Genomic DNA, 19,834 nt, shown 5'->3' with positions numbered 1-19,834 from the left:
ATGATGATGATGATCTTGATAGTAAATGTGATGACGATGATGATCATGATGAGGATCATGATGATGTTGATGATTATCATCAACAGACCATGATGACATCAGACTGAAAAAAATGAGAGAACATTTAGATAGTATATAGTCTCAGCTTCAACATACTCAAAAAGCAACAAAAATCAAGCCAAAATAACGGCGATATTGCTCGCAAAAGACAAGAATGTAGAATCCAGATTTTGAGAAAAAGTCATCTCCCATAAGGATTACACGCAAAAAGTAATGGATCAAGTGATAATAGGGTAATAATAAAGTAAATATGGTTGTTTATTACATTATTTGCGATTGTACGTGTTTTAATATTCAAAGAAGATGGTACAGTGAAAGGTCAAAAAGAAAAAAAAGTGAAGAAAAAAAATTGTTGGAGACGCCCGGACTCGAACCAGGGACCTCGAGGTCGGAAGTCAAGTGCGTTACCGATATACCAAAACATTTCCCATAGCGATTACACGTAAACGGAAAATAAAATTCTCAAATCCCACTTTGCAAGTGAAATATGAGCATGATCCCGGCATCTGATCGAAAATAAAGGGCACACTTGTGATAGCTTATTGTCTCAGCTACAACATACTCAAAGCTCAGCGTAAACAAAGATAAAACGACGGAGATATTGCTCGCGAAAGACGAGAATGTAGAATCCAGTTTTGAGAAAAAGTCATGTCCCATAGAGAATACACGCAAAATGTAAAAAATTGACATGCCTCCTTTTATCGCAAAAATACGCCATGATACCATTGTCAAAATGAAATATCGTGGTTACTGCATTTGTAGAGAATATTCTCAGGTAGAACATATCACAATTTGAAAGAAAATTGATCAATATTTACAGATATACAATCACTTTTCAAAAAATCTGCTGACGTCATAATATGCAAATTGAAATTTTGAGTTCGGAGGCCATTATGATGACGTCATGAGTTAATTGAGAGTCAAATGAGACATGAAATCATATCTCCAACTCATAATCTATTTAACTATGAAAGAAATTGGGGGGTATCTATCCATTCTTAAGAGTTAAAATGAATTTTGTATAGGCATGTTTTTGCCCATGTACTGTGGATACAGATAGCGCAGGTTGGCGCGTGCGTTCAAATTTGACAGCCGCTAATTGCGTTATTACTGGTCGGAAAAAGGTAAGCAAGGTATCAAAATGCTTGGGAAAATGTAATAAACATGATAACAGAAAAAAATTGGCAATTCTGTGTTGCAAAATGCCAGGACGCGCGGATACGCGCGGAAACGCGCGCGCATAATTACGCGCGCGCAAATTTTGAAAATGCTTAAAATGGCCTGAAACGTATGCAAAATTAATTTGGAACGAATCGGAGCATTATAAAATTTTGATGCGCGCGTACGTGCGCGTCAAGGTGCGCGCGCGGAATTTGTTAACATTTTTAGTTGACCTTTGACCCGAAGTTGATGTATACCAAATATGGTTGATTTTTGATGACTCGTTATCGAGATATGATAATGACCTGATTTTTACAAAATGGCGCCTGGATGACGTCACGATGACCTAATGACCTTGAAAAAGTTAATTAGACTTGATATCATAGAGCTTGATGACTGACAGAAATTTGAAGGAAATTGACCTTGTCGATTTCGAGTAAACGTGTGCACAAAAAAGTGTACGGAAGAAATAAAAATAAAGAAAGAAAGAAAGAAAGAAAGAAAGAAAGAAAGAAAGAAAATTCTAGCGAAATCAATAGGTGATCTGTCGTTGACAGACCACCTAATTAATGAAGTAAAAGTTAATTCTCTACACCAAGGACAAGGAATTTTTATTTCAAATATATCAGCATATTCATATTCTGGCATAAATTTAACATAACTATAGGCCTTCTATTCCCCCCCCCCCCCCCCCCCCACTGAAGAGCTCAATACAAGTCAGCTACTTTAAGTAACAATTCTTTATTGTATCTTTATTCATCTTAATTCAGTGATCCCTAGCATCCCTAGCACATCCTGTCTCCTATTATAATAATAAAGGATTTAACAAAAGACTTAATCTGTAAGTGGGTCTTTCTTTTAAGAAGGAATGCAAGGATTCAGTACAAGGTCCCAAGCATGTAATGAAAAGTTAAGTATAATGTTTTCTCTGGTGGGGTTTCAAACTAAAAAGCAAAACACTAAAAAGCCCCTCATAGCTGATCATTCCAGATACATGTACATACATGTACATATACTGAAGAAGAGACAAAAATGTCTGTCTTAAAGTACATCCTTCTGGCTCTCATAACACAAAAAATAAGACTGACAAATGCTTCTTTTCATTTTTAAGTATTAAAAGCAACATTTTTAGCAAGAGGGATAATTATGTAAGTCTAAAAAGAAAGGTAAATAAATATTGTGTTGTGAATTCAAAGTCAGTCACATATTAAAGCCTAACAACTTCTCTGAGTGCTCTACACGTTAGGAGAGAAAGTTAAAGTGCGCCACCTAGTGACATAAGCATTACATCTTTCTATATTTACAGTGTATGCATCGTGCACATTTTGAACATTTCCACTTCCTTGAACAGAATATCGGCAAAAGCACGCTAAATAAACTTTGCGATGAAAATAACCATCTCAAGTGGTATTTGGACAGGAAATACTCCTTCTAAATTTCATGAAAGATACTGCTTGCCTATTATTACATGGACATCTACACCGATCATGTGCATTATAATAATTAAAGCAACAACAATAATGGTAACAGCTCTGAATGAACAAAAATCAAGGACCCTTCACTATGTTAATTCATGCAAAAATACATGTACTTAACCCATAGCATTATGGAAGTGTATGAAAAAATAAAAATGAAAATGAAATGTGAAGAAAGCAAACAAAAATTAAATCATCATGGTTGACTATACATTTACATGATCATGTAGATCGAGGTATAAAATGTGTCCTTGATCAAACAATCAGAAGTTTTAAATGTTGTTCAAATGTTTATAATTTGTTCCCCATTTCCTTACCACACTCGGTAGCCACAAGAATAAATACCGGTATGTACAATAGTCTCATATAATAAGCAAAGTGATTCATATCCAAACTGAAACTAATGGTAACAAGTAAACAAACACTGCGAGTTTATGTTGAACTTTATTTTGTTCACATTTTTGTTCACATTTTGAGTAAACACCAAATGAATATATTCTAAATGATACAACCAAGAAGCATTAAAAATTACTTACGGGTACTGCTTTTACAGTTGCAAAGGCTCTTTTGTTGTGCCACTGCCCCCCCCCCCCCCCCCAAGAAAAAAAAGAAGAAATTAGGTCACATTATTTTATATTTTGCCTATCATATTAGCAGCAGACTAATTCTAGAAGAGCTTTTCTGCAAAGTCTGTCGACTCTGTACTAGAGTTACACTTACATTTTCATGTCCAGAGTCCATTGCTGCTGTTTCAAAAGTAGAGCAGGAAACAACTATTTCTATAACAAGAGAAAACTTTCTTCAGACTTGGAGTGAATTCAACCGTCTGGGAAACTAAATCCAAAAGTAACCTACAGAAAAGAAACTGGATAACGTTCCTCAAGCAAAGTAGGATGGTTCCCAACGCGATATGTTCTCAGAATGAATTCAGCAACTGAGAAACTTTACTCAAGATGAATAGCATGAGCTTGTAGCAGACAGGGCGTAACACAACCTGATCAACAGTCGACAAAAGATGGAATTATTACCGTCTCTTACCAGACTCTACAGAGTATACAAAACTGTTGACGCACTCGGTAAAAGAGGGAAAAACCCAGTCCTTTTTATTTTTGGTTGTTCTACAAAAAAGGGCTTGTACTGTGTCAATACAGACTTTGCCCTCTGACTTAAATTCTTTGACATGAAATTTATGCTACTTAGAATGACTGATAGTGTACTTCAGACTTGAGCCTTGAGTGCTCACTCTCTTCTTTCTTTATCCCTCCTTTTCTTTCTCTCTTTGATTGTGTCACACCGCTTCTTCCATCCTTCTTCTATTTCATACCACTGTCTGTCAGCCTATCCATCAATTTTTTGTTTTATTGTGGTTCCTACACCCCTCTGCCATTTCTCATTTCATTTCCTTCTTTCCTTCGTGCCTCACTCCATGAAACGAAGGAAATTAGAAAGAGGAAGTGAAAATGTTATTTACATGCAAATAAAGCTGAATAAATAAATTCTACTCATTTCGGAATCATTCCTGCATCTCTAATTCTCTATCATTCAGACCAAATCCTTGGCAGGTGTAACGTACCAATGACAATAAAGGTGTTGTACCTGCGGGTGGGGGAGAAACGTGGGAATAATCCAAACTATTTCAAAACTATATTGTACAAAAGTTTTTTTTTTCAATCCAAAATCAATTTTCTTGTTTATACATGTAGGCAGTTAGTTCACAAACATATATGCTTTTGCTAGATGTATACATTGCAACTATAACTGTTCTTTCTTATTGACCACATTTTAAAAGTCTAGCAATAATGAAGAATTGGACAGGTGTTTCCTCATATTCAATTTTTTTTAAACAGAAAAATGTATACATTTGACCTTAGATCACATTCGCATCGTCCTTCCAGGCCCAAAACAAAATGACAGAACATGTACATACAGTGTATCATGTTGACATGTTCTCTTTCTTACTTTGTGGTTTTAAAGTGTTCATATTTTAAACAAATAATTCTTCTTTTTTTTCCACACCAATCTCAATACTTCCAGGGCTCATTCTATTAATATTTGTGGGTGTTTGAAATCAATATATCAATTGACATTCTACATTATAGAGGTGTATTCATGATAATGAGCCAAATACGCTATAAAGAGTGAGCTATTAAGGCATGTAACCCTCAAAAGGGTACACTGTACACAGGTGCACTTAAAATGTACATGTACTTGTGAATGTGATTAAATTCTATAAGCCTGCCATCTTCATCTTTAAAGGACTCCCTCTGGTGTTGTATTCCCTACATGTCCATGGCCAGTTTGGCCAAAGCTGCAGAAAGCTACACACAAATAAGATCATTAACCTGTATTCATACCATTTAGTTTTACTTTCCCTTTCTGCCCATTAATTATGCATCAATAATGATGTACTGTATAGTCCATCTTTCATGGACGCTAATAATAATATGCTTGCCCATTCTTCTACAAATCAGTATGCTCAATTATGTTCATCTAAGAAAATTCATGCAATATAATACACGTAAATGAGATAAAGATAAAGAGAGAAGAGAGAGATAAAGATAAAGGAAGAAGAGAGAGAGAGAGAGAAAGAGACAGAAACAGAGAGAGAATGAACCACAGGAGGCAAGATGGCTCAGTTGGTATTAAAAGCGTCTGCCTGTCGAACCAAAGATCATGAGTTCTAGTCAAACCCAGGAACATGAATGAACCTTGCGATGTGTGTTTACATGCCCCTCCCTCGTTTTGTAGCACAGGCAAGGTTACAGGGGGGAAAAACTCTGTCCCTTGGATAGGATGTTAAATGGAGATCCCATGTAGAGGAGAGTCACCACCTTTGCATTTTAGGAACCCACTGCACTATTTTGCATAAGAGTAAGGGGAGGAGAACCCAGTAAAGTGGTTGACCCACACATCTCTAATCAATTATAAAGGGAGGCGAGACCTAAGGGTCACACTGTTTTAATTCGCTTTTTCCCTCCCATGCAAAGGCGACGCCAAATACATGCACAGGGCTTGATAATAACCATGACTTTTCACAGTGTCTCAACCACAAAATCTAAATTTCACTAGGAACAATTGAATCAGGAAGCTATACAGAATATGAAACTACACTAAATCACAAAATAATCATACATTATAATTACTTAAGACTGTGATTGACGTATTTGCAAAGCACAGGCCCATAAAATTTTGATGAATGAACAGCTTTCACTTCAGATGAAATACAAGCCTCATAATAATGTACATGATCACTCATAAGATATCTGGGCAATTAGAACCTTAAACAGGTTTTTATACTCCATGAAAAGTAGGAGAAAATAAAGTGATCAGGGCTTCAATCTACAAGGTATGCCTTTAAATGTCAAAATCGGGGGTGTGGCCTAAGCGGCGCTGCGGCCTTATCGCCGGCAAATACGGTACCTGTAATATCACAGTTATTGGCGCTTTGGGGAATATATATGCTGAAAATATCCTAAATAAAAATAAAAATATGTCCACTGTAAGACTGCTTGTAAAAGGAAAAGTTCCAGGATGTGCAACTTTCAAATGGGATGTCTCTGAATCCAGCAAAGTGCCCCTGCCCACTTACACTCAAATGATTGCTATTGTCATCAAGTCCATCGAATTGTAGATTACATATCAGTTCCTACCATCTCGAACATGTAGAAGGGAAACAGAGCTTTATCACTCCAGTTAAAAATTCTTGACTACCGTAATTAACAGTGTATAAACCGCCCCCGTGTATTTACCGCACCCCTCTTTATCGCCCTAAAAAAAAATTAATTACGGTACTTTCAAAGTGCATGGCATGAGTAGAAAGCAGACTCTCCCAGCGAACACTGAAGGTAGTTTGCAAGGTTGGTTGTGCGTGGGAAATGGGTATGTGTGATTACTTTCACATTTGAGTTTTTGTTTACATACTGTAGCTCTCCACACAGGCAAATGCATGCTAAGTAAGGCTCCAAGATATCAAAACCATAATATTCATATTTCATATATCACCAAACTTGTACAGCTAATACTAAGCTAGAAACTTCCAGAAATACACATGTATGGTTTGCGAGGTTATTATACAAATAATACACAGCAGTGAGGGCATTAGTAAGAATTACCCACACAAGGTACCTTTGGAATAGTCTAATACGCCCAAGGCGGTAGCCGAGTTTTGAAGGTACAGAGTGTGGGTAATTTTACTAATTCCTGAACAAAATGCTGTGTATTATTTTTTTTATCAGATTATGACCGTTCATTAGAATTGGATAAAGACCGTCATTATCAGAATTATGCGTAAGGCAAAATAAATGCCTGGTCATGTGTACGCTTTCAACCAATCATTTGATTAGGATCCACGTCATCATCTGATAATGATTAATAACCTCTACTTACATGTGCATGAGTGATAATAATTAATGATAATGAATGATTTCCAATTATGGATATTAATCATTAGACTGAAAGCTTCAGTCTCTTATATAGACAGTTGGTCCACTGAAGGCCTGTCCTCATCAGCTTTCATTTGCCAAATAACCTACTATTTCAACTATACCGATCGCAAATTACCAAGTTAATTAGCGTCGTCAGCCTGCAGTTGCAATTAGCAGGATATTTGTCGAGAAATATCCAGAGAAATCTTGGTCAAGATGGTTTAGAAAATATCCTGCTAATTGGGAAATAACAGGCTAATTTGCACCTGTCCGAGCTAGGTTGTGATGAGCGTATCAGTCTAGTGAAGATGCAATTTTGAGCTTCGGGATAATATCCAGAGTCTGAAAATATTTGGCAGTTCAGTTTTTTTTTTTTTTTTTTAATTAGTCAGTTTTCTTTCCTTAAATTGGCAACAATTAATCTTGCCAATTGAGAGACATCACTTATTAGTTACAATTAAATCACAAAAAATGACAAAATGTACTAAGCTGCGATGGAAACGGACTCAAAATTTTCAGTAAGCTTTTGCCTTTTCTGCTCATGTAAAGTTGTATGTGTGATTCTTCACATTCTGGATCAAAAGATACTGCAAAATTGAAGAGAAAAAGAGGAAAAAAGAACAAAACTGAAAAAAGACCCTGTACTGTGCTGCTATAGTATGGGCTGTACAGAGACTAAAGTGCATTGTACTAGTACAATGGTGTGGGGAGGCTACCATGGTAGTCGACATATGATTGCTGATCTTATCGTATGCAGTGACTTCACAACAACGGACAGATTGTTATTAGCTGAAGGATGTTATCATTTTTGTAAGTTTTACATTGATCTTGTTATCGTTCCTTTTATAGTAGGTCTAGACTCTGTAAGAAAATTAGAGTTTTTTCTTTACATATTGTAGTTTTCTAAATCAAACCATTATGGTAGGCCTAACTTCAGATAAAGAAAAATCAGGGACAAATCTCTAGATAATCATGTTAATAATAGGGACTTCTAGATTTACAAGTCGACATAGTGGACTGCTACGTGTCATGTCCTTTCAAAGAGAAGGTTGAGTTCTGGGAAGAGGTGAAAAATAATTTGTGAGCGTTATCATTCTTATTATGCAAGTGTGGAAGAACGTAAGACATGTTCCCTGAAAAGCATAGCTCTTCAAATGCCTTCATATTCTAAATATGTCATGTAACAAATCCAAGTAGGATTTTTACCCCATGTGTTCGTGTAGTCCCACATTGAACAGTGTTTGTCACTTTACCAAGACTTGGCCAAATTTCTGATCTTTTTGATGATTCCAGAACCTTGCAATACACACAAATTCTTATATGCTAGATGATCAAACTTTTCTGGTCGATTCCACACCATTTTTTTCACAATGCAACCGCATAACCAGAACTCGACTTCATCTGTAAGGCAAGTCTGTGATGTCCTTTTAAGGCACTGCCAGTGCCTTAAAAGGATGTCACACGTCACACGGGTTCACTGAATTAAATGAACTCCCTGTCCGGGCCTTTTTACACCCATCGCTATTGTCGTACAGTAAGAATTACATGCATGTTGGCAAGGCGAAAACAGGCATTTTTGTGTATATCACATGTTTGCGTTTTGGGCCGAATCAACATTGCAAACTCTCTTCAGCGTGTTCATAATGTGAATAGCATGTTAATTTGTTATTATCTGGAGCACATGCAAGGTGGGCAACGTGCTATCATTCCCTTAACAAATTTTCACATTTTTTTGTCGAATTCTAAACTGATCGCAAATTGCTTTGTATGAGAAGAAAGAAGAGCCCTAGCGTATACTGAAGCTACTTTGCGAGGTTCGTTTGGTGCGATAATGGGTGATTGCAAATGCATTTTAGGTTTTGTTTATATCACTCTTCGTGCAGGCATACAGGTGCCAATTAACGCTAGGTGATATCAATATCATATTTCATTTTAGCTTAGACCGAAACTCTGGAAGTGGAAGCTTAATTAGAACAGTCTCTGATATCGATAGTTCCTCCGCTAAGACCACGTCTGGCTCCACCGACCACCTCTATACATAGACTGTTTTTCAATAATTTTCCATGTTATTTTAATAGAATATTAAAGTTAGATCTATTTTCTGTCCAATCACTATTTTTCTAAATAAAACCGTCTAGATTCTACAAAATAAAATAAAACCTGAGGTCAAACTTTTCGCCTGATTCCGGCGAAAATCTGCCAGTTAATTCCCTCATGCGTATGGCAACGGTTACGGTTAATGTATTAATTAAGAAGGTTGAAGGTGATTGCTGTCTAATTATCACGTAGCCCTTTTTATTAACATGATTAAGTCTACCCCACACATTTACATTATCATGATTATGATACCCATTTACAAATTAACAAAGAATAATTCTGTTCCGAGAAGTTCTCTTCTGGGCACAGAATCGATCACCCTACCTGACTATGTTCCAATCACTTCTTCTCCGCTGTGAGATCTGACAGCCAATAAGTCTATGCTAGACCCAAGTTAGTTTAGTTCCTCCCCAAGTAAAAAAAAAAGTTCTGTAAAGTGTGGCTAAGCCTGACTGAGCTGTGCCGAGACCGAGGTCGAGCTAAATGTAGCTTGTACTTGTTAGCAGTCATACACAATGTGCAGGCTCGCTACTTCCGTGTTACCAAAAAAAAAAGTTGTCCGCACGCATCGTTGACCTGAAAGGAACCCACTTCGATCTTACCTTTCAAAGTCCAAATCAGACAACCTAGACCATAAACAAGTTCCGTTAGATTATCATCATACCGCACACTCTCGAAAAACACATTATAATACTCACCTACGGGCGAAAAACCAACTAGAAACTTTCCAACTTCAGTCAAGGAGGAAGTCCGTTTTCCGGATGCTGGCTGGCCAATAATGGGAATGTTTACAACTTAGAGGGCGACATTTCAATATAGATATTTTGTAACTTGAAGAATCGGATTGATGGCTTCGGTACAAAAAAAAAATGGAAAAAAGAGAACAAAATAGTTAATTAATTAAAAACTCCATCAAAATTAGAAAAGCAGGCACTGCTTCTTGCTAGTTCGTACAATGTGAGCAGATGAACTTGAGGAAGGATATGGTGTTCAAGATTATAAGAGACGGGCCGTCAGACGCTGGGCACAATCCTACCCCCCCCCCCCCCATCCCTGCACCTAACCCCCGTAATTCTCAAACTTAGGCTGAAGTCCTCACATACTTTTCAATTATGTGGTAGTACCCTACAGTAGTCTTCAAGAAGCCATGACTATCATATTCCCCTCGTTCAACCCCACCCCCAACTAAAACAGGCATGCCAATTTATAAAGCGCACAAAAACTTTGAAAAATGTAAATGAAAGTGAAAATGATAATAATAGACCTACAAAATATACAACGCGGTCCTATTTTGCCACGCAGAAATACATTACGAGTGAAACAACATTTTTGATAATATAATGGACAGCACAAAGAGGAGAAATGGAAAGGGGGTTATCTTTATGGCTTTGGACAAACATTTTACGTTATTCTCGAGCTTCATGCAGTTATCCTGTTCAAGCTGATTTAATTTTGATCTGTGCTTCTTTAATTCTTGTTATTACACGTGGAAGCTTGACGAATGAAATCAATCAAAAAACATGACATATACAAAAAAATACCCCCCAAAAACACATTATGGATGCAATTGATTTGGGCACTCGCTCCCTTCACATAATTAAAATAAGGAAATCTCTCTTATTATTTCCTCCCTTCCTGAAATCGAATCGATATGTCTGGCGATCGATTGCAGAGGGGGGGGGGGGGGTCCGGGGGGAGTACGGTGGCACGAGTTCATCTCTTCGTCAAACACTCTTACAATTTCATTTCATTTCAATAATAGCAAATACATTTACAAAGCTTTTCGTTTTACAAAGTCATTCCAATTCAGGCGCGTACGCAGGGGGATGTTTTTTGGGGTTAAACCCCCCCCCCTTTGGTATTTTTATGTGTATAAACCCCCCCTAAAAAAAAACCAAACCCCCCGCCCTTTATAAAAAAAATTAAAAAATAAAACAAATATTCCCATGGCTGACCGCAAAAAGGTTACCTTATCCCCCCCCCCCAACGGAGCAAAACGTCAATTTTTCAAATTTCGAGACAAAAAAAAAAAGAAAAAAAAGTGTCCTCTTACCCCCCCCCCCCCCCCCCCCCCCCCCCCCCCCCCCTCTTGAAAAAATCCTGCGTACGCGCCTGTTCCGATTAATATATAAACATACGAGAAATAAACATAAATATGGTACGTGCTGTGCCGTAAAAGTAAATATTGAGACTACTGAGAAGATGCTTGCTAGAAGCATAGCTTATAATTTAGGTTACCTTACATAAATTATCATTGTATCATAAATTAACAAATTCCAAAAAAAGATGGGGAAAATGGGATGATACAAAACAATACAATAGGCTTATATGACAAGACGATCTTTTCACTTTGACGCTTTGATGTTTTTCATTATGACGCTTCAATAAAATGTAGGTTGCTCTTTAAATCCCATTCAAAAGTGAAAAGCACTGAACTAAAATTCCAAGTTCATACCCATCCACCCAAAATGTTTGTTTTGGCCCAAAACCGTATGCTATATAATATCATGGAGTTACTAGTAACTCCATCATATTAATATGCACCACGTAGACCTCGTAGCTATGAATATTTTTCATCATAAGCTCATGTCGCCCGATAAAACAGGAATAACCATTTGGTATAGGCCTTGAAAGAATAGTCAATACAAATTAATTCAAAACTCCTCATACCAGACGATTATTTTTGTTTGCTATACAGGCACGTATCCACGGGGGGGGGGGGGGGGGGAGGCACGGGGGGGGGACACGTGCCCCCCCCCCAAAAAAAAAAAAAAAAAAAATCCAAGATCGGTTGAACTTTTTTAGACCCCTTTTTTGACCTCCATCGATTACATGTATGTGCCCCCCCCCCCCCAAAAAAACAAAACAAAACAAAACAAAAACAAACATCAAACTCTGGCTACGTGCCTGTTGCTATATCCAGTGGGTTTCAGGTTTTCATTTTATCGGAGGAAAGCCACTCCCCAGTCCACTCTGAAAAAGAATTTCAACCCCTTATACTCTGCCCATCTGAGACAGATGTCCTTGCTAAAATACATGGACACTCTGCTCTGCTGCCCCCACGCGAAGACATGGTTATCAACGATCACGAAGACTTGCTAACAAATTTACTCCAACGCAAATGTATTTCCTATAGATATGTGTTCGGACATTTTAACTGGTGGCGCCAAAGACTAATGAAAATTTGAAATCGCCTCATAGAACGATTTTTGAAGTCTTTGAATTATTTAAAAAAAGATTTTGTAAACTTATGTTTTGCTGAATATTATAATGATTGAACAATTATTATTCAAACAATTTTTTTGGGGGGTGGGGCATAATTTATCCACAAAAAAAATCAAAAAAAAAAATAAAATATGTTGGGCCTGAACACATACATGCACAGTGTTGAAGAAAAACTTAAAAGTTAAATCACCTATATGAATGTTGGATCCACCATATTCAAAGTGTTAATTTCCCATTTTGAATAGTGGTCACTTCTCGGATCTTGATTTTAAATGGTGATTTAACATTTTAGTTTTTAGAGTGTACCCATGTTATGTACCGGTTGACGTCAGCCGTCCATACAATTCTTCCTCCTCCCCCTTCTCATCCCCTCCCCCTTCTCATCCCCTCCCTCCCCCTCCCTCCTCAGGCTTTTCTCTCTTCTTCTTCTTCTTCTTCTTCTTCTTCTTCTTCGATCTTCTTCTTCTTCTTCTTCTTCTTCTTCTTCTTCTTCTTCTTCTTCTTCTTCTTCTTCTTCTTCTTCTTCTTCTTCTTCTTCTTCTTCTTCTTCTTCTTCTTCTTCTTCATTCTTCTTCTTCTTCTTCTTCTTCTTCTTCTTCTTCTTCTTCTTCTTCTTCTTCTTCTTCTTCTCCACCCCTTCCTGTTCTTGATAATGGGGGGGGGGGGGTTAACTGCCTCATTTAGGATATCGGATAGACCAGGGAGCTGTAACTTTTTTTAAATTTACTGAACACTGACTGAAAAATATGAAAAACGTTGTACGGATCGAGAAAGAGAAACATTTCTATGTTGACAATGTTTTCTTCCAGCACGTGCGACATGCAACTTGATACCACGCCCTTCCCCTTCATTTAGCATATGGTCTACACTATTCAGACCCATGTAGCTTTTAGTTTTTACGCATTACACAATATTTTGTTTAATGATAATGAATTTCAACATTTTTCAGCATTTTCAACTAAAATATGATTTAAGAATATATGCATTTATTCAATCAATGTTTTATTGTCTTTTCTAAGTTATTCGAACACAGATTTCACCATGTCGAAACATAAAAAGTGTTTAATGCGTAAGAATACCACAAGTACAATCGAATTGGCGATATAAAGCTCGATATCGTCATATGTTTAGCGTCTGTATTGATCAACGTCTGGATCAAGGGAGAAAAGTAGGTAAATATTGAACATTTTTCGTTATGTTAACCAGTTTTACAAATTTAAGCCATAGAGCATCATGTAGCTCTAAAATTTCGTCTGTCAGTTTTGTTGATATTGAAGAAAGCAAGGAGAATTTAAGGTTTATTTGACTGTGTAAAGTTTTTCTCGAGCGTTTATTTTCGTGTGTGATTTTGAAGAACGAACGCTGTCCTGTCTGTCATGTCGGCCGGGGTGTGGCCCCGTGTATTTGTCGTACCAGCTGGGTAAAGAAATTGGGCTGCACGATGAAAATTGCGCTTGTTGTTTTGTGTGGTGACATGTCAACTAAAATATATAAAAAATGATCAGTATTTTAACTAGTCAAAGTTTCCCTATTCCATTTGATATGATAGATCTTCATTTGAATGATATGTGGATGTAGGTTACACGCTGTTGACTTTGTTGTGAGTTAACAATTTGTTAAATCTGGATTGTGACTGACTCCGGGAAGCTCCAACACCGGCGCAGCAGGCGTCGGAGCTTCGGGTGGTTTCGTTGGTTTCTCTTTGGGGCTAGTAAAACAGCCGATTGGGTGATATTATCGTTAAATCTGCAAAGGGAGTACTTACAATTTTCGAGACTCGAACAAACAGAGCCCTTCTCAACCTCGTGCATATTCAGCGATTTTGAGCGATCGGCGCTCGATAGCATAAATATTCATATTTTCTTCGCCACTGCCGCGCATGCGTACCTTCTCATCGCTATTTTGAATCAACGCTGCGACATGGAAGAATCGTTGGTGTAGTACCCCAAATTAACCTTTTTTCCCCATCGAAGACTTCTTCAAATTATACATTCAAGTGATTGGAGTTGAGCCCTGAGGAGTCGTGCACCCTATGATGTAAAAATTGTAAGTACTCCCTTTGCAGATTTAACGATAATATCACCCAATCGGCTGTTTTACTAGCCCCAAAGAGAAACCAACGAAACCACCCGAAGCTCCGACGCCTGCGGCGCCGGTGTTGGAGCTTCCCGGAGTTAGATTGTGACCTGTGCAGGGAATAATTTTCCTCAAATTTTTTGATTAGCAATTTCAGCCGATGGATAAATATTTCAAATGAAATTCTGTACATTTCTATGGAAGAAAACTGCTACACAAAAGATATTTTGTATAGCAGTCATGCAAAAATGCATAGCAAATTGCGATGCGATACCAGGAAAATTATTCCCTGCTGTGTACAGTGTAGGCCTCCAGGCCGGCCAGGTTTACATTTTTTTAAACAGATTTCCATATTTTCTACAATTTATATAGTCTAACATGTAGTCTATATCTTCTTTATACCACTTGCAATCTTTAGTTCATCTTTGTGATATTAGCCCTTTGAAGCTTACTAGTAAATAGTAATTCTAGAACTTACTTAGAAAAAGATGACGAAGAAGAAGGAAAAAAGCACATCATAATCTTCAGCTTTTTGTTTAATTTTTAACTTATTATAAAATTACTATTCAATGTTGTTAGAAGTCAATTAATTTGAGTCTCGCCGCATCACTTTTGTACATAAATCGCTTTTTAGTTTTCAGTGTCTCTCAACGACTCAAGTCTCAAGAACAAATTTGAAGATGTTGATGCTTGTTTCACAAACTGCTTCCTCTAGTAATGCATTCCCAAAGATTCCAGTTATCTACATGTATGTTCACTTCTTGATGTACAGTAAAAGCTTTCTGTCCTCTTAATTGCAATCTGTATGCACCCACGTTTCTTGAGTTTCATGCGAAACCATCTGGTTCTACTACCACTTCCGCCCATATGAAAGAACTGATTTGTGTCAATCCGGTCTGTTCTTCTCCATTTTGTAGAGTTGGATTAGCTTCACTCTTTGTCTTCTGTATGAGAGTAACCTCACTATGTAATACCACATTAGCTGCATTGTTTTGGAGATTATAAACAAGCATTCATGTAGGGAGTGTAGCATTATGAGATTAATTCTCTTTATTTGATTGTATTTTTAACATTGAACTTGATTTGGTTGCAATGTGTTCAATACTTTTCCATGTCAATATTTGATTGGCTGTTTATATGCAATGCCAATTTTCCTATAGTATTAGATATGCATGTACAATGTATAATGTAGACCTAAAGGATAAAACTTTGATAGCCTGTCCTATTGACAGACCATCATTTTTTTTTATCTTTCTTCTACAAATGTAAGGCTTCTACAAACCTTAAAATTGAGAAAACAAGCTTTAATTCATCCCTGTGGACTCTCACAAAGTTTCTTGCTATCTGCTGCCTCGAGATCACACACTGGAGTGAAGATAAAGGATTATGATCTTGAGGCAGTATTAATTGTATTAGTGACAGTTGACTTGGTTTAAATGTATAATAACAAGAAATATAGAGAAATGAGTCATACATGTACATACATAGTTCATACACTGCGCAGAATGTCCATATGTACAGTACATACACTGTACATATTATTCTATTGCTGTATGAGAACTTACATTTTGGTACGCTCCAATGAGAATTGCCATTGCGCACAGGTGGTGATAATGTATTATGTACCACAAGTATCTGAAGGAATGGGTTTAACATTGGTCATATGCCAATGGTTGCCAATTCCTTAGAACAAGTTCAAATGTAGTCCAATTTCGTTATTTATTATACACAAGACTATATCAATGTTATAACTTCCAGAGCCTATGACCTACAAGCATTGCTTTCTCTTTAGGCTCCATCATATTTCTCCCTTTATTCAACTTAGTCTTATGTATTATTCTCTTCGTTTGTATAAATACAAAAAAATGAAAATAAGATGTAACATATGTGCCAAATGTAATAATGTATTATACAACATGTGAAATATGAAAATAAACTGAAACTGGAACTGAAACTGAAAATATGTACACAAATGTACACATATACCCAGATTCTGTTCGCAAATCACTTACCGGTATACATGTAGAACTACATGTACATGTAAATTTGGTAGAAGAAATGTTCTAAATAGTTTATGTACAGTAGGAGTATCATCTACCCCACAGTTTACATCTATAGCCTTCTTTCATATTTTGTGTATCAGTGACAGTGGGCTATATGTAAAGAAAGCTCTAGATAAAATCCCCAAGAAAAATTAATATAGGAGACATACACTGTACATGTACATGTATGTAATTCATACACTTTACAGAATGGATACCAGTTATATTTTTTTGCTATATAATGACAAATTAGGATCACTGATAGTTATATTTATAAATTCATAAATACCGGTACACATAATTTAGAAATAGTCTCTGTCTATACCTCCACTTATGACAATGAGTATAAACTTGTTTATGTAGAAGTATAATCTACACCACAGTTTACACAGCCATCTTTCAGCTGTTGTGTATCAGTGACAGTTGGCTCTATTATTGCTCTGGAGACCTACTTGGATATCTCACATACCATGGAATCTGTGAGGTGGATCCCCCGCAATGGTATACCATTGATGGGGAGGTTGTGTCTAGTCTCCTACTGCAGACTACTAGTTTGCACTTTGCAGGCACGAAGCAATGTCCTTCTTTGTGTGTAACAACTTGTCTGCAACTTGAGACTAGGCTAATGGCATACTGCTCTTCTTCTTCTTCTTCTTGATTTGATTTTGTTTGGCAATCAGTCACAGTTGACTATTTTTGCCACACACTTTTTTATGAATTATTTTATATGTACAATTTCATGTCACAAATGACTGAGACTGACAGTGATAGGCTCTACTCAAGGCTTGAGGAATTATGGTAAAGTATCAAAAGTAGAGAATTAGAGATAAGCTAGTGTACGTAAGGAAACTTTTGCAAATGTTGTGACTGGTCCAGAACTAAATGTAAGTGTTCACAAAAGTTTTTATGCCACCAGCAGGTCATCATTATAACAATAGTCCACCAAAGTTTCAGGCCATGACAGATACTGGTTTTACATTAGCGAGATTTAATAGTGATTCGTCCATCCATGCATCTGACTCTTGAGATAAGTCTCAAAAGACAATATGTATGCATGTCTACATATGTAAATATCAGCATCACTCCAAGTTCTGTAAACTCTCACACATGTACTTGTATTTTTTTACTGCAAGCTTGTGTACATGTAGGCTTTTACATACTGTAACCCATGCACTTATTCATCGAGTTACAGCCCTTCTGGATTTCAACAGATAATATTTTCTACATTTATGAAACACTGTATTTGTACAATACAGTACTACAGAATAGTTTTTTTTGTTTGTTGTCAATTCAACTTGAATTCTTGTATACATACATGTATGTACATTTAGAGGCCTCATTAACATACACATATTTAGACTCCGCCTTGCAAGCAGTGGCATTGTTGTGATTAAATCCTTTGCCTTTGGTGAATCCCACGCTTTCCAGGCTTCATGTATAGTATTCATTGACTTTCCATGGTCATTCTTTCCGTTTTGTTATTGCTCTTGCTTTCAAAGGTACTGCATTCTTAGAAGGGTGGGCGTGTACAACTGTACAATACATACATACATTTCTAGTTTATGAATCTCAATAATGTGTAGAGATCTGCAGAGCAGGACCCCATTCCACAAAACGTGTCATCATTGACAAAAGACAGTTTTTGTTATAAGCTAGTGAAATCATTGCTTCTGATTGGTTTATATCAGCAGATTTGTCACTTATCTTTGTCATTTGTCATTGAAAAAAGGCTTTGTGAAAAGGGTCCCAGGTCTCAATGATCAAATTAATCTTTACCCAGAAATTCCCAGTCTTTTCTTATAACAGGGCAATTCTAAGGTATTTTGTTCCGTACATGTACATGTGCAGGGGCCTATTAAAATGTACAGTGTACATGTACATGTACATGTATGTTCACTGTACATCACCAAACACGTCTCGGATCGACAGGATAGCAGCTACTTTTGAAAAATCAACCTTTAATGCAATTTCAATAGCCTTGTGAGTCACCTTTTGAAACGTGTGAACTTGACAAAGATGTATGATTTCTATGGAATATAAACATGCATACATTTTACGATAGGGTATTGAAATTGCTCTTAAGTTGCGACCCTGTTGATTTTAGTTTGATCTTATTGCCTTACCAATGTTTCAATTCTAAAGACCTTATGCATGCATGAAAACTTCTTCTTTAATGTTCAAGCTTACAGTACATGTATGTTCATACAATGTACACCAGTACATGTACATGCACGCATTTCAACCCATTACAAAGGGAGGGGATATCCAAACTACACACAACATATTTTAGAAGAAACACACATTACTTTTAAAGTGTTTTGTTTTATTAGTTACTCTGATTTCCCAAACAATTCTGAGGGGTACTTTTTCATTGCGCAAAAATGTAGGTCGACCATTAAAATGTGAGGTGTTCATTTATTTTGTATTTCCCCATTTCCTGACGAACCTCATGTTAGAGCATGTTGAGCCCTGTAAGTACAATATACAGCTGTTCTGTATACAGTATGTTCCCAATTTAGCAAACCCCTAATATAATATTCATAGCATAATATTTTATTCATTCAGTATGTACATGTAGTACTGTACGTGTAAGCTTATTACAGTAAAAATTGTGGATTGATTAAAAATCACTCAAGAGTCTGCCTCGACACTGTGTCTGTGATAAAAATATCTTCGAAAGGAAATAGACAACCTCGGGGGTTTCGCCTAGCCACAGGTCAAACCAAGGTTCCTGATTTATTATTCAAACCTTGTATACTCTAGGCCTGTCCTCACTATCTCAAGATTGCCAAATATCCAGCTACTTGAACTATCCCGATTGAAAACTATCCAGCTAATTTGCGTCTTCATTAGACCAATACGCTCATCACCAACTAGCTTGAATAATAATATCAAGATTGACGCATGCGCACTTCAGCGACCGACTGTATGACCAGCGTACGGATTTAGGATGTTACCCGCTATTTGGGAAATAGTGGGATATTTTGCAAAGTAGTGGGATATTTTGCAAAGTAGTGGGATATTTTGCAAACTATAGACCAAGATATCTTGGGATATTACCCCGACCAAATATCCAGCTAATTGCTACTTCGGTCTAATGAAGACGTAAATTAGCTGGATAGTTTGCGATCGGGATAATTCAAATAGCTGGATATTTGGCAATCTCGAGATAGTGAGGACAGGCCTAGTGTATACTCTAAAGCGTCGTCTCACTATCCAAGGTCTAATACGAGCATCAGAGAACGTTATTCCTCATGGAACCTATATATTTCTC

At 36.9% G+C, this 19,834-nt stretch overlaps 2 protein-coding genes across 3 annotated transcripts in view; one reads left to right on the top strand and one right to left on the bottom strand.

Moving 5' to 3' along the window:
* Positions 1–10,011, bottom strand: part of LOC592256 (serine/threonine-protein kinase PAK 3) — a 56,688-nt gene extending 46,677 nt beyond the window's left edge. Inside the window, exon 1 of the mRNA XM_030982126.1 lies at positions 9,916–10,011. The gene's annotated coding sequence lies outside the window, so the exon portion shown is untranslated. The remainder of the gene's footprint in view (positions 1–9,915) is intronic.
* Positions 10,012–13,499: 3,488 nt separating this feature from the next.
* Positions 13,500–19,834, top strand: part of LOC587391 (calpain-5) — a 31,844-nt gene continuing 25,509 nt past the window's right edge. The window contains exon 1 of one of the 2 annotated variants that reach the window (XM_787120.5): positions 13,500–13,614. The gene's annotated coding sequence lies outside the window, so the exon portion shown is untranslated. The remainder of the gene's footprint in view (positions 13,615–19,834) is intronic. The other variant, XM_030982123.1, reaches the window with a different exon arrangement.

This window comes from Strongylocentrotus purpuratus, unplaced genomic scaffold (genome assembly GCF_000002235.5).
Source record: "Strongylocentrotus purpuratus isolate Spur 01 unplaced genomic scaffold, Spur_5.0 spur5_scaffold_12, whole genome shotgun sequence".
Lineage (NCBI taxonomy): Eukaryota > Metazoa > Echinodermata > Echinoidea > Camarodonta > Strongylocentrotidae > Strongylocentrotus > Strongylocentrotus purpuratus.
This window is presented reverse-complemented; position numbering and strand designations above follow the sequence as displayed.